Genomic DNA, 14569 nt, shown 5'->3' on the forward strand with positions numbered 1-14569 from the left:
TTAACATGTTTCAAACATGCAAATCCATTTTTTAAGCATGTGTGGAGGAAATCGCTTTTTTTATAAAACTCCAAGATGTTAGGGTTGAACTAGTGGAATTTCCCAAACCTGGACAACAAAACTTTTGTATTCATTTGTGGTGTGTGAATAAATTTTCTTTACTTACATTTGTTATTGTTTTAAAATTTTGTGTACATGAACTCTAAAAGTTTCATTTTGTTGTGATCTATTTTCCTTTTCTGTTTATGGGATGAACGGAGAGCGAAAACTCAAAGATTTGATTTAAGAAAATAGTGTAAATCTAAAATGAAAATGCATAGTGCACAAATGTAGTGTGAGATAATTCCAAAGACTTTCTGTAATTTTTAGGGATTGTAAGCTCTTCTTAGTTTTTATATATCTGGTTTTGCAATCGTCGGGAAATAGGGGGATGCAGGGATTTTTAACTGAGTGTTGACTCCCAATCCATAAGTCATTTCTTAGGGTAATATAGCCCGTTAGGCATGATAAATCACTTTACAATCATCTATGAACGTTGGGTCAGCTTTTTGTAGATGGGCAAAATAATGGCTTGTTTGACTCGGGTAAATATCCCACCGCACGTTCACTTGAGAATTTAATGATCGTTTGTTATTCTTTTCAAAAGCTTTGGATCCATAGGTGATTTGCATGTTTAACATGTTTAAAACATGCATATCCATTTTTAAAGCATGTGTGGAGGAAATCTCTTTCTTATAAAATTCCAAGCTGTTAGGGTTGAACTCGTGGAATTTCCAAAATTTGGACAACAAACCTTTTATGTTCATTTTTGGTGTGTGAATAAATTTTATTTACTTACATTTATTATTGTTTTAAATTTTTTTCCGTACATGAACTCTAAAATTTTCATTTTGTTGTGATCTATTTGCCTTTTTGGTTTACGGGATGAAGGGAGAGCGAAAACTCAAAGTTTTGATTTATGAAAAAAGTGTACATCTAAAATTAAAATGTACAGTGCACAAATGTTGAGTGAAATAATTTCAAAGAGTTTCTGTAATATTTAGGTATTCTACGGTATTTTTAGTTTTTATATATCAGGTTTTGCATTCGTCGGGAGAAAGAGGGAAGCAGGGATTTTTAACTGAGTGTTTACTCCCAATCCATCAGTCATTTCTTTGGGTAATATAACCCGTTGTGCATGATAAATCTCTTTAAAATCATCTATGATCGTTGGGTCAGCTTTTGGTAGATGGGCAAATCAATGGCTTGTTCGACTTGGGTAAATATCCCACTGCACGTTCACTTGAGATTTTAATGAGCGTTTGTTATTCTCTTCAAAAGCTTTGGATCCATAGGTTATTTTCATCTTTAACATGTTTAAAACATGCATATCCATTTTTTAAGCATGTGTGGAGGAAATCTCTTTCTTATAAAATTCCAAGCTGTTAGGGTTGAACTAGTGAAATTTCCCAAACTTGGACAACAAAACTTTTGTGTTCATTTGTGGTGTGTGAATAAATTTTCTTTACTTACATTTGTTATTGTTTTAAATTTTTTCCTCCAAAATTTTCATTTTGTTGTGATCTATTTGCCTTTTTGGTTTGTGGGATGAAGGGAGAGCGAAAACTCAAAATTTTGTTTGACGAAAAAAGAGTACATCTAGAATGGAAATGTACAATGAACAAATGTAGAGAGAGATAATTCCAAAGAGTTTCTGTAATTTTTAGGGATTGCAAGCTCTTCTTAGTTTTTATATATCAGGTTTTGCAATCGTCGGGAAAAAGGGGGAGGCAGGGATTTTTAACTGATTCTTGACTCCCAAACATGGAATACAAAACTTTTGTATTCATTTATTCTGTGTGAATAAATTTTCTTTACTTAAATTTTTTATTGTTTTATATTTTTTCCGTACATGAACTCTAAAATTTTCATTTTGTTTTGATCTGTTTGCCATTTTGATTTACGGGATGAAGGGAGAGCAAAAAACTCAAATTTTTTATTTATGAAAAAAGTGTACATCTAAAATGAAAATGTACAGTGCCCAAATGTAGAGTGAGATAATTCCAAAGAGTTTCTTTAATTTTTAGGGATTCTAAGGTCTTTTTAGTTTTTATATATCAGGTTTTGCAATCGTCGCGAAAAAGGGGGAAGCAGGGATATTTAACTGAGTGTTGACTCCCAATCTATAAGTCATTTCTTTGGGTAATATAGCCTGTCACACATGATAAATCACTTTACAATCATCTATGATCGTTGGTCAGCTTTTTGTAGATGGGCAAAATAATGGCTTGTTTGACTCGGGTAAATATCCCACCGCACGTTCACTTGAGAATTGAATGAGCGTTTGTTATTCTCTTCAAAAGCTTTTGATCCATAGGTAATTTCCATCTTTAATATGTTTAAAACATGCATATCCATTTTTAAAGCATGTGTGGAGGAAATCTCTTTCTTATAAAATTCCAAGCTGTTAGGGTCGAACTAGTGGAATTTCCGAAACTTGGACAACAAAACTTTTATGTTCATTTGTGGTGTGTGAATACATTTTCTTTACATACATTTGTTATTGTTTTAAATCTTTCCGTACTTGAACTCCAAAATTTTCATTTTGTTGTGATCTATTTGCCTTTTTGGTTTGCAGGATGAAGGGAGAGCGAAAACTCAAAGTTTTGATTTATGAAAAAAGTGTACATCTAATTTGAAAATACACAGTTCACAAATGTAGAGCGAGATAATTCCAAAGAGTTTTTGTAATTTTTAGGGATTCTAAGGTCTTCTTAGTTTTTATATATCAGGTTTTTAATTCGTCGGGAAAAAAAGGGTGGCATGGATTTTTAACTGAGCCATGACTCCCAATCCATAAGTCATTTCTCAGGGTAATATAGCCCGTTACACATGATAAATCAATTTTCAATCATCTATGATCGTGGGGTCAGATTTTTGTAGATGGGCAAAATAATGGCTTGTATGACTCGGGTAAATATCCCACCGCACGTTCACTTGAGAATTTAATGAGCGTTTGTTATTCTCTTCAAAAGCTTTGGGTCCATAGGTGATTTGCATCTTTAACATGTTTCAACATGCAAATCCATTTTTTAAGCATGTGTGGAAGAAATCTCTTTCTTATAAAATTCCAAGCTGTTAGGGTTGAACAAGTGGAATTTCCCAAAAATAGAATACAAAACTTTTGTATCATTTATGTTGTGTGAATAAGTTTTCTTTACTTACATTAGTTCTTTTTTTATTTTTTTTCCTTACATGAACTCTAAAATTTTCATTTTGTTGTGATCTATTTGCCATTTTGGTTTACTGGATGAAGGGAGAGCGAAAACTCAAAGTTTTTATTTATGAAAAAAGTTTACATTTAAAATTAAAATGCACAGTGCAAAAATGTAGAGTGAGATAATTCCAAAGAGTTTCTGTAATTTTTAGGGATTCTAAGGTCTTTTTAGTTTTTATATATCAGGTTTTGCAATCGTCGGGAAAAAGAAGGAAGCAGGGATTTTTAACTGAGTGTTGACTCCCAATCTATAAGTCATTTCTTTGGGTAATATAGCCCGTCATGCATGATAAATCACTTTATAATCATCTATGATCGTTGGGTCAGCTTTTTGTAGATGGGCAAAATAATGGCATGTTTGACTCGGGTAAATATCCCACCGCACGTTCACTTGAGAATTGAATGAGCGTTTGTTATTCTCTTCAAAAGCTTTGGATCCATAGGTGATTTGCATCTTTAACATGTTTCAAACATGCAAATCCATTTTTTAAGCATATGTGTAGGAAATCTCTTTCTAAAAAAATTCCAAGCTGTTAGGGTTGAACTAGTGGAATTTCCCAAACTTGGACAACAAAACTTTTGTATTCATTTGTGGTGTGTGAATAAATTTTATTTACTTAGATTGGTTATTGTTTTAAATTTTTTCCGTACATGAACTCTAAAATTTTCATTTTGTTGTGATCTATTTGCCTTTTTGGTTTACGGGATAAAGGGAGAGCGAAAACTCAAAGGTTTGATTTATAAAAAAAGTGTACATCTAAAATGAAAATGCACAGTGCACAAATGTAGAGCGAGATAATTCTAAAGAATTTCTGTAATTTTTAGGGATTCTAAGATCTTTTTAGTGTTTATTTATCAGGTTTTGCAATCGTCGGGAAAAAGGGGAAGCAAGGATTTTTAACTGAGTGTTAACTCCCAATCCATATGTCATTTCTTAGGGTAATATAGCCCATTATGCATGACAAATCACTTTACAATCATCTATGATCATTGGGTCAGCTTTTTGTAGATGGGAAAAATAATGGCTTGTTTGACTCGGGTAAATATCCCACCGCACGTTCACTTGAGAATTTAATGAGCATTTGCTATTCTCTTCAAAAGCTTTGGATCCATAGGTGATTTGCATCTTTAACATGTTTAAAACATGCATACCATTTTTAAAGCATGTGTGGAGGAAATCTCTTTCTTATAAAATTCCAAGCTGTTAGGGTTGAACTAGTGGAATTTCCCAAACTTGGACAACAAAACTTTTGTGTTCATTTGTGGTGTGTGAATAAATTTTCTTTACTTACATTTGTTATAGTGTTAAATTTTTTAACTCTAAAATTTTCATTTTGTTGTGATCTATTTGCCTTTTTGGTTTATGGGATAAAGTGAGAGCGAAAACTCAAAGTTTTGTTTTAAGAAAAAAGTGTACGTCTAAAATGGAAATGCACAATGCACAAATGTAAAGAGAGAGAATTTCGAAGAGTGTCTGTAATTTTTTGGGATTGTAAGCTCTTATCAGTTTTTATATATCAGGTTTTGCAATCGACGGGAAAAAGGGCGAGGCAGGGATTTTTAACTGAGTCTTGACTCCCGGTCCATAAGTCATTTCTTAGGGTAATCTAGCCCGTTACGCATGATAAATCACTTTACAATCATCTATGATCATTGGGTCAGGTTATCGTAGATGGGCAAAATAATGGCTTTTTTGATTTGGGTAAATATCCCACCGCACGTTCACTTGAGAATTTAATGAGCATTTGTTTATTCTCATCAAAAGCCTTGGATCCATAGGTGATTTGCATCTTTAACATGTTTCAAACATGCAAATCCATTTTTTCAGCATGTGTGTAGGAAATCTCTTTCTTATAAAATTCCAAGCTGTTAGGGTTGTACTACTGGAATTTCCCAAACTTGGACAACAAAACTTTTGTATTCATTTGTGGTGTGTGATTAATTTTTCTTTACATACATTTGTTATTGTTTTAAATTTTTTCCGTACATGAACTCTAAAATTGTCATTTTGTTGCGATCTATTTGCCTTTTTAGTTTACGAGATGAAGGGAGAGCGAAAACTCAAAGTTTTGATTTATGAAAAAAGTGTACTTCTAAAATGAAAATGCATAGCGCACAAAAGTAGAGCGAGATATTTCGAAAGAGTTTCTTTGTTGTTTAGGGATTCTAAGGTCTTTTTAGTTTTTATATATCAGGTTTTGCAATCGTTGGGGAAAAGGGGGAAGCAGGGATTTTTAACTTAGTGTTAACTCCCAATCCATAAGTCATTTCGTAGGGTAATATAACCCGTTACGCATGATAAATCACTTTACAATCATCTATGATCATTGGGTCAGCATTTTGTCGATGGCAAAAGTAATGGCTTGTTTGTTCGGGTAAATATCCCATTGCACGTTCTCTTGAGAATTTAATGAGCGTTTGTGACTCTCTCCAAAAGCCTTGGATCCATAGGTGATTTGCATCTTTAACATGTTGAAAACATGCATATCCATTTTTAAAGCATGTGTGGAGGAAATCTCTTTCTTATAAAATTCCAAGTTGTTAGGGTTGAACTAGTGAAATTTCCCAAACTTGGACAACCAAACTTTTGTGTTCATTTGTGGTGTGTGAATAAATTTTCTTTACTTACATTTGTTATTGTTTTAAATTTTTTCCGTACTTGAACTCCAAAATTTTGATTTTGTTGTGATCTATTTGCCTTTTTCGTTTACGGGAAGAAGGGAGTGCGAAAACTCAAAATTTTGTTTTAAGAAAAAAGACTACATCTAAAATGGAAATGCCCAATGCACAAATTTAGAGATAGATAATTCCAAGGAGTTTCTGTAATTTTTAGGGATTGTAAGCTCTTCTTAGTTTTTATATATCAGGTTTTGCAATCGTCATGAAAAAGTGTGAGGCAGGGATTTTTAACTGAGTCTTGACTCCCAATCCATAAGTCATTTCTTAGGGTAATATAGCCCGTTACGCATGATAAATTACTTTACAATCACCTATGATCGTTGGGTCAGCTTTTTGTAGATGGCCAAAATAATGGCTTCTTTGACTCGGGTAAATATCCTACCGCATGTTCACTTGAGAATTTAGTGAGCTTTTGTTATTCTCTTGAAAAGCTTTGGATCCATAGGTGATTTGCATCTTTAACATGTTTAAAACATGCAAATCCATTTTTTAAGCATGTGAGGAGGAAAACTCTTTCTGATAAAATTCCAAGCTGTTAGGGTGTAACTAGTGGAATTTCCCAAACTTGGCCAACACAACTTTTGTATTCATTTTTTGTGTGTGAATAAATTTTATTTACTTAAATTTTTTATTGTTTTAAGTTTTTTTCGTACATGAACTCTAAAATTTTCATTTTGTTGTGATGTATTTACCTTTTACGTTTACGGGATGAAGGGAGAGCGAAAACTCAAAGTTTTTATTTATGAAAAAAGTGTACATCTAAAATGAAAATGCAGAGTGCAAAAATGTAGAGGGAGATAATGCCAAAGAGTTTCCGTAATTTTTAGGGATTCTAAGGTCTTTTTAGTTTTTATATATCAGGTTTTGCAATCGTCGGGAAAAAGATGGAAGCAGGGATGTTTAACGGTGTTTACTCCCAATCCATAAGTCATTTATTAGGGTAATATAGCCCGTTACGCATGATAAATCACTTTAAAATCATTTATGATCGTTGGGTCAACTTTTTGTAGATGGGCAAAATAATGGCTTGTTAGACTCGGGTAAATATCCCACCGCACGTTCACTTGAGAATTTAATGAGTGCTTTTTATTCTCTTCAAAAGCATTGGATACATAGGTGATTTTCATCTTTAACATGTTTAAAACATGCATATCCATTTTTAAAGCATGTGTGGTGGAAATCTCCTTCTTAGAAAATTCCAAGCTGTTAAGATTTAACTAGTGGAATTTCCCAAACTTGGACAACAAAACTTTTGTCTTCATTTGTGGTGTGTGAATAAATTTTCCTTACTTACAATTGTTATTGTTTTAATTTTTTTCCGTACTTGAAATCCAAATTTTTTTTTTTGTTGTGATCTATTTGCCTTTTTGGTTTACGGGATGTAGGGAGTGTGAAAACTCAAACTTTTGTTTTAAGAAAAAAAACTACATCAAACATGGGAATGCACAATGCAAAAATGTAGAGAGAGATAATTCCACAGAGTTTCTGTAATTTTTAGGGATTGTAAGCTCTTCTTAGTTTTTATATATCAGGTTTTGCAATCGTCGGGAAAAAGGGGTAGGCAGGGATTTTTCACATTCTCTACTCCCAATCCATTAGTCATTTCTTAGGGAAATATATCCCATTGCGCATGATAAATCACTTTACAATTATCTATGATCGTTGGGTCAGGTTTTTGTAGATGGGCAAAATAATGGCTTGTTTGACTCAGGTAAATATCCCACCGCATGTTCACTTAAGAATTTAATCAGTGTTTGTTATTCTCTTCAAAAGCTTTGGATCTAGAGGTGATTTGCATCTTTAACATGTTTCAAACATGCAAATCCATTTTTTAAGCATGTGTGGAGGAAATCTCATTCTTATAAAATTCCAAGTTTTAGGGTTTAGCTAGTGGAATTTCCCAAACTTGGACAACAATACTTTTGTATTCATTTGTGGTGTGTGAATAAATTTTTTTTATATACATTTGTTATTGTTTTAAATTTTTTCCGTACCTGAACTCTAAAATTTTCATTTTGTTGTGATCTATTTGCCATTTTGGTTTACAGGATGATAGGAGAGCGAAAATTCCAAGTTTTGATTTATGAAAAAAGTGTACATCTAAGATGAAAATGCACAGTGCACAAATGTAGAGCGATATAATTCCAAAGAGTTGCTGTAATTTTTAGGGATTCCAAGGTCGTTTTAGTTTTTATACATAATGTTTTGCAATGGTCGGGAAAAAGGGGGAAGCAGGGATTTTTAACTGAGTGTCGACTCCCAATCCATAAGTCATTTCTTAGGGTGATATAGCCCGTTACGCATGATAAATTACTTTACAATCATCTATGATCGTTGCGTCAGCTTTTTGTAGATGGGCAAAATAATGGCTAGTTTGACTCGGGTAAATATCCCACCGCACGTTCACTTGTGAATTTAACAAGCGTTTGTTATTCTCTACAAAAGCTTTGGATCCATAGGTGATTTGCATCTTTAACATGTTTAAAACATGCATATCCATTTTTAAAGCATGTGTGGAGGAAATCTCTTTCTTATAAAATTCCAAGTTGTTAGGGTTGAACTAGTGGAATTTCCAAAACTTGGACAACAAAACTTTTGTTTTCATTTGTGGTGTGTGAATATATTTTCTGTACTTACATTTGTTATTGTTTGAAATTTTTTTCGTACTTACATTTACGGGATGAAGGGAGTGCTAATACTCAAAATTTGTTTAAAAAAGAAGAGTACATCTAGAATGGAAATGCACTATGCACAAATGCAGAGAGAGATAAGTCCAAAGTGTTTTTGTAATTTTTAGGGATTGTAAGCTCTTCTTAGTTTCTATATATCAGGTTTTGCAAACGTCGGGATAAAGGTGGTGGTAGGGATTTTTAACTGAGTCTTGACTCCCAATCCATAAGCCATTTCATAGGGTAATATAGCCCGTTACGCATGATAAATCACTTTAAAATCATCTATGATCGTTGGGTCAGCCTTTTGTAGAAGGGCAAAATAATGGCTTGTTTGACTCGGGTAAATATCCCACCGCACGTTCACTTGAGAATTTAATGAAGGTTTGTTTATTCTCTTCATAAGCTTTGGATCCATAGGTGATTTACTTCTTTAACGTGTTTCAAACATGCGAATCCATTTTTTAAGCTTGTTTGTAGGAAATCTCTTTCTTATAAATTCCAAGCTGTAAGGGTTGAACTACTGGAATTTCCCAAACTTGGACAACAAAACTTTTGTATTCATTTGTGGTGTGTGAATAAATTTTCATTACTTACATTTGTTATTGTTTTAAATTTTTTCCTTACATGAACTCTAAAATTTTCATTTTGTTGTCATCTTTTTGCCTTTTTGGTTTACGGGATGAAGGGAGAGCGAAAACTCAAAGGTTTGATTTATGAAAAAAGTGTACATCTAAAATGAAAATGCACAGTGCACAAATGTAGAGCGAGATAATTCCAAAGAGTTTCTGCATTTTTTAGGGCTTCTAATGTCTTTTTAGTTTTTATATATAGTGTTTTGCAATGGTCAGGAAAAAGGGGGAAGCATGGATTTTTAACTGAGTGTCGACTCCTAATCCATAAGTCATTTCTTAGGGTGATATAGCCAATTACACATGATAAATCACTTTACAATCATCTAAGATCGTTGGGTCAGCTTTTTGTAGATGGGCAAAATAATGGCTTGTTTGACTCGGGTAAATATCCCACCGCACGTTCACTTGAGAATTTAACGAGCGTTTGTTATTCTCTTCAAAAGCTTTGGATCCATAGGTGATTAACATGTTTAAAACATGCATATCCATTTTTAAAGCATGTGTGGAGGAAATCTCTTTCTTATAAAAGTCCAAGCTGTTAGGGTTGAACTAGTGGAATTTCCCAAACTTGGACAACAAAACTTTTATGTTCATTTGTGGTGTGTGAATAAATTTTCTTTACTTACATTTGTTATTGTTTTTAATCTTTTCCGTACTTGAACTCCAAAATTTTCATTTTGTTGTGATCTATTTGCGTTTTTGGTTTATGGGATGAAGGGAGAGAGAAAACTAAAAGTTTTGATTTATGAGAAAAGTGTACATCTAAATCGAAAATGCACAGTGCACAAATGTAGAGCGAGATAATTCGAAGGAGTTTTTGTAATTTTTAGGGATTCTAAGGTCTTTTTAGTTTTTATATATCAGGTTTTGCAATCGTCGGGAAAAAGGGGGAAGTAGGGATTTTTAATTGAGTGCTTACTCCCAATCCATAAGTCATTTCTCACGGTAATATAGGCCGTTACGCATGATAAATCACTTTACAATCATCTATGATCCTAGGATCAACTTTTTGTAGATGGGCAAAATAATGGCTTGTTCGACTCGGGTAAATATCCCACCCACGTTCACTTGAGAATTTATTGAGCGTTTTTTATTTTCTTTAAAAGCTTTGGATCCATAGGTGATTTGCATCTTTAACATGTTTCAAACATGCCAATCCATTTTTTGAGCTTGTGTGTAGGAAATCTCTTTCTTATAAAATTCCAAGCTGTTAGGGTTCAACTAGTGAAATTTCCCAAACTTGGACAACAAAAATTTTGTATTCATTTGTGGTGTGTGAATAAATTTTCTTTACTTACATTTGTTATTGTTTTAAATTTTTTCCGTAAATGAACTCTAAAATTTTCATTTTGTTGTGATCTATTTGCCTTTTTGGTTAACGGGATAAAGGGAGAGCGAAAACTCAAAGGTTTGATTTATAAAAAAAGTGTACATCTAAAATGAAAATGCACAGTGCACAAATGTAGAACGAGATAATTCCAAAGAATTTCTGTAATTTAAAGGGATTCTAATGTCTTTTTAGTGTTTATATATCAGGTTTTGCAATCGTCGAAAAAAAAGGGGAAGCAGGGATTTTTAACTGAGTGTTAACTCCCAATCCATAAGTCATTTCTTAGGGTAATATAACCCGTTACGCATGACAAATCACTTTACAATCATCTATGATCGTTGGGTCAGCGTTTTGTAGATGGGAAAAATAATGGCTTGTTCGAGTCGATTAAATATCCCACCGCACGTTCACTTGAGAATTTAATGAGCATTTCTTATTCTCTTCAAAAGCGTTGGATCCATAGGTGATTTGCATCTTTAACATGTTTAAAACATGCATATCCATTTTTAAAGCATGTGTGGAGCAAATCTCTTTCTTATAAAATTCCAAGCTGTTAGGGTGGAACTAGTGGAATTTCCCAAACTTGGACAACAAAACTTTTGTGTTCATTTGTGGTGTGTGAATAAATTTTTATTACTTACATTTGTTATAGTGTTAAATTTTTTAACTCTAAAAGTTTCATTTTGTTGTGATCTATTTGCCTTTTTGGTTTATGGGATAAAGGGAGAGCGAAAACTCAAAGTTTTGTTTTAAGAAAAAAGAGTACGTCTAAAATGGAAATGCACAATGCACAAATGTAAAGAGAGATAATGTCTACGAGTTTTTGTAATTTTTAGGGATTGTAAGCTCTTATTAGTTTTTATATATCAGGTTTTGCAATCGTCCGGAAAAAGGGGGAGGCAGGGATTTTTAACTGAGTCTTCACTCCCGGTCCATAAGTCATTTCTTAGGGTAATCTAGCCCGTTACGCATGATAAATCACTTTACAATCATCTATGATCGTTGGGTCAGGTTATCGTAGATGGGCAAAATAATGGCTTTTTTGACTTGGGTAAATATCCCACCGCACGTTCACTTGAGAATTTAATGAGCATTTTTTTATTCTCTTCAAAAGCTTTGAATCCATAGGTGATTTGCATCTTTAACATGTTTCAAACATGCAAATCCATTTTTTAAGCATGTGTGTAGGAAATCTCTTTCTTATAAAATTCCAAGCTGTTAGGGTTGAACTACTGGAATTTCCCAAACCTGGACAACAAAATTTTTGCATTCATTTGTGGTGTGTGATTAAATTTTCTTTACTTACATTTGTTATTGTTTTAAATTTTTTTCCGTACATGAACTCTAAAATTGTCATTTTGTTGCGATCTATTTACCTTTTTTGTTTATGGGAAGAAGGGAGAGCGAAAACTAAAAGTTTTGATTTATGAAAAAAGTGTACTTCTAAAATGAAAATGCATAGTGCACAAAAGTAGAGCGAGATATTTCCAATGAGTTTCTGTAATGTTAAGGGATTCTAAGGTCTTTTTAGTTTTTATATATCTGGTTTTGCAATCGTCGGGGAAAAGGGGGAAGCAGGGATTTTTAACTGAGTGTTAACTCCCAATCCATAAGTCATTTCTTAGGGTAATATAGCCCGTTACGCATGATAAATCACTTTACAATCATCTATGATCGTTGGGTCAGCTTTTTGTTGATGGGAAAAATAATGGTATGTTTTCTCGGGTAAATATCCCACTGCACGTTCTCTTGAGAATTTAATGAGCGTTTGTTATTCTCTCCAAAAGCCTTGGATCCATAGGTGATTTGCATCTTTAACATGTTGAAAACATGCATATCCATTTTTAAAGCATGTGTGGAGGAAATCTCTTTCTTATAAAATTCCAAGTTGTTAGGGTTGAACTAGTGGAATTTCCCAAACTTGGACAACCAAACTTTTGTGTTCATTTGTGGTGTGTGAATAAATTTTCTTTACTTACATTTGTTATTGTTTTAAATTTTTTCCGTACTTGAACTCCAAAATTTTTATTTTGTTGTGATCTATTTGCTTTTTTCGTTTACGGGATGAAGGGAGAGCGAAAACTCAAAATTTTATTTGAAGAAAAAAGAGTGCATCTAAAGTGGAAATGCACAATGCACAAATGTAGAGACCGATAATTCCAAGGAGTTTCTGTAATTTTTAAGGATTGTAAGCTCTTCTTAGTTTTTATATATCAGGTTTTGCAATCATCGGGAAAAAGTGTGAGACTGGGATTTTTCACTGAGTTTTGACTCCCAATCCATAAGTCATTTCTTAGGGTAATATAGCCCGTTACGCATGATAAATCACTTTACAATCATCTATGATCGTTGGGTCAGCTTTTTGTAGATGGCCAAAATAATGGCTTCTTTGACTCGGGTAAATATCCTACCGCACGTTCACTAGAGAATTTAGTGAGCATTTGTTATTCTCTTGAAAAGCATTGGATCCACAAGTGATTTGCATCTTTAACATGTTTAAAACATGAAAATCCATATTTTAAGCATGTGAGGAGGAAATCTCTTTCTGATAAAATTCCAAGTTGTTAGGGTTGAACTAGTGGAATTTCCAAAACTTGGACAACACAACTTTTGTATTCATTTGTGGTGTGTGAATAAATTTTCTTTACTTAAATTTTTTATTGTTTTAAATTTTTTCCGTACATGAACTCTAAAATTTTCATTTTGTTGTGATGTATGTGCCTTTTACGTTTACGGGATGAAGGGAGAGCGAAAACTCAAAGTTTTGATTTATGAAAAAGGTGTACATCTAAAATGAAAATGCACAGTGCAAAAATGTAGAGCAAGATAATGCCAAAGAGTTTCCGTAATTTTCAGGGATTCTAAGGTCTTTTTAGTTTTTATATATCAGGTTTTGCAATCGTCGGGAAAAAGATGGAAGCTGGGATTTTTAACGGTGTTTACTCCCAATCCATAAGTCATTTCTTAGGGTAATATAGCCCGTTACGCATGATAAATCACTTTAAAATCATCTATGATCGTTGGGTCAGCTTTTTGTAGATGGGCAAAATAATGGCTTGTTTGACTCGAGTAAATATCCCACCGCACGTTCACTTGAGAATTTAATGAGAGCTTGTTATTCTCTTCAAAAGCATTGGATCCATAGGTGATTTGCATTTTTAACATGTTTAAAACATGCATATCCATTTTTAAAGTATGTGTGGAGGAAATCTCCTTCTTAAAAAATTCCAAGCTGTTAAGGTTGAACTAGTGGAATTTCCGAAACTTGGACAACAAAACTTTTGTGTTCATTTGTGGTGTGTGAATAAATTTTCCTTACTTACAATTGTTATTGTTTTATTTTTTTTTCCGTACCTGAACTCCAAAATTTTGATTTTGTTGTGATCTAGTTGCCTTTTTGGCTTACGAGATGAAGGGAGTGCGAAAACTCAAATTTTTGTTTTAATAAAAAAAAGTGCGTCAAAAATGGGAATGCACAATGCAAAAATGTAGAGAGAGATAATTCCACAGAGTTTCTGTAATTTTTAGGGATTGTAAGCTATTCTTAGTTTTTATATACCAGGTTTTGCAATCGTCGGGAAAAAGAGGGTGGCAGGGATTTTTAACAGTCTTGATTCCCAATCCATAAGTCATTTCTTACGTTAATATATCCCGTTGCGCATGATAAATCACTTTACAATTATCTATGATCGTTGGGTCAGCTTTTTGTAGATGGGCAAAATAATGGCTTGTTTGACTCGGGTAAATATCCCACCGCACGTTCACTTGAGAATTTAATGAGTGTTTGTTATTCAATTCAAAACCTTTGGATCCAGAGGTGATTTGCATCTTTAACATGTTTCAAACATGCAAATCCATTTTTTACGCATGTGTGGAGGAAATCCCTTTCTTATAAAATTCCAAGCTGATAGGGTTTAACTAGTGGAATTTCCCAAACTTGGAAAACAAAACTTTTGTCTTCATTTGTGGTGTGTGAATAAATTTTCTTTACATACATTTG

Source organism: Aristolochia californica, unplaced genomic scaffold (genome assembly GCF_029961685.1).
Source record: "Aristolochia californica isolate CCGP_79_NKW_82.1479 unplaced genomic scaffold, dmAriCali1.0.hap1 SCAF_1, whole genome shotgun sequence".
Taxonomy (NCBI): Eukaryota; Viridiplantae; Streptophyta; class Magnoliopsida; order Piperales; family Aristolochiaceae; genus Aristolochia; species Aristolochia californica.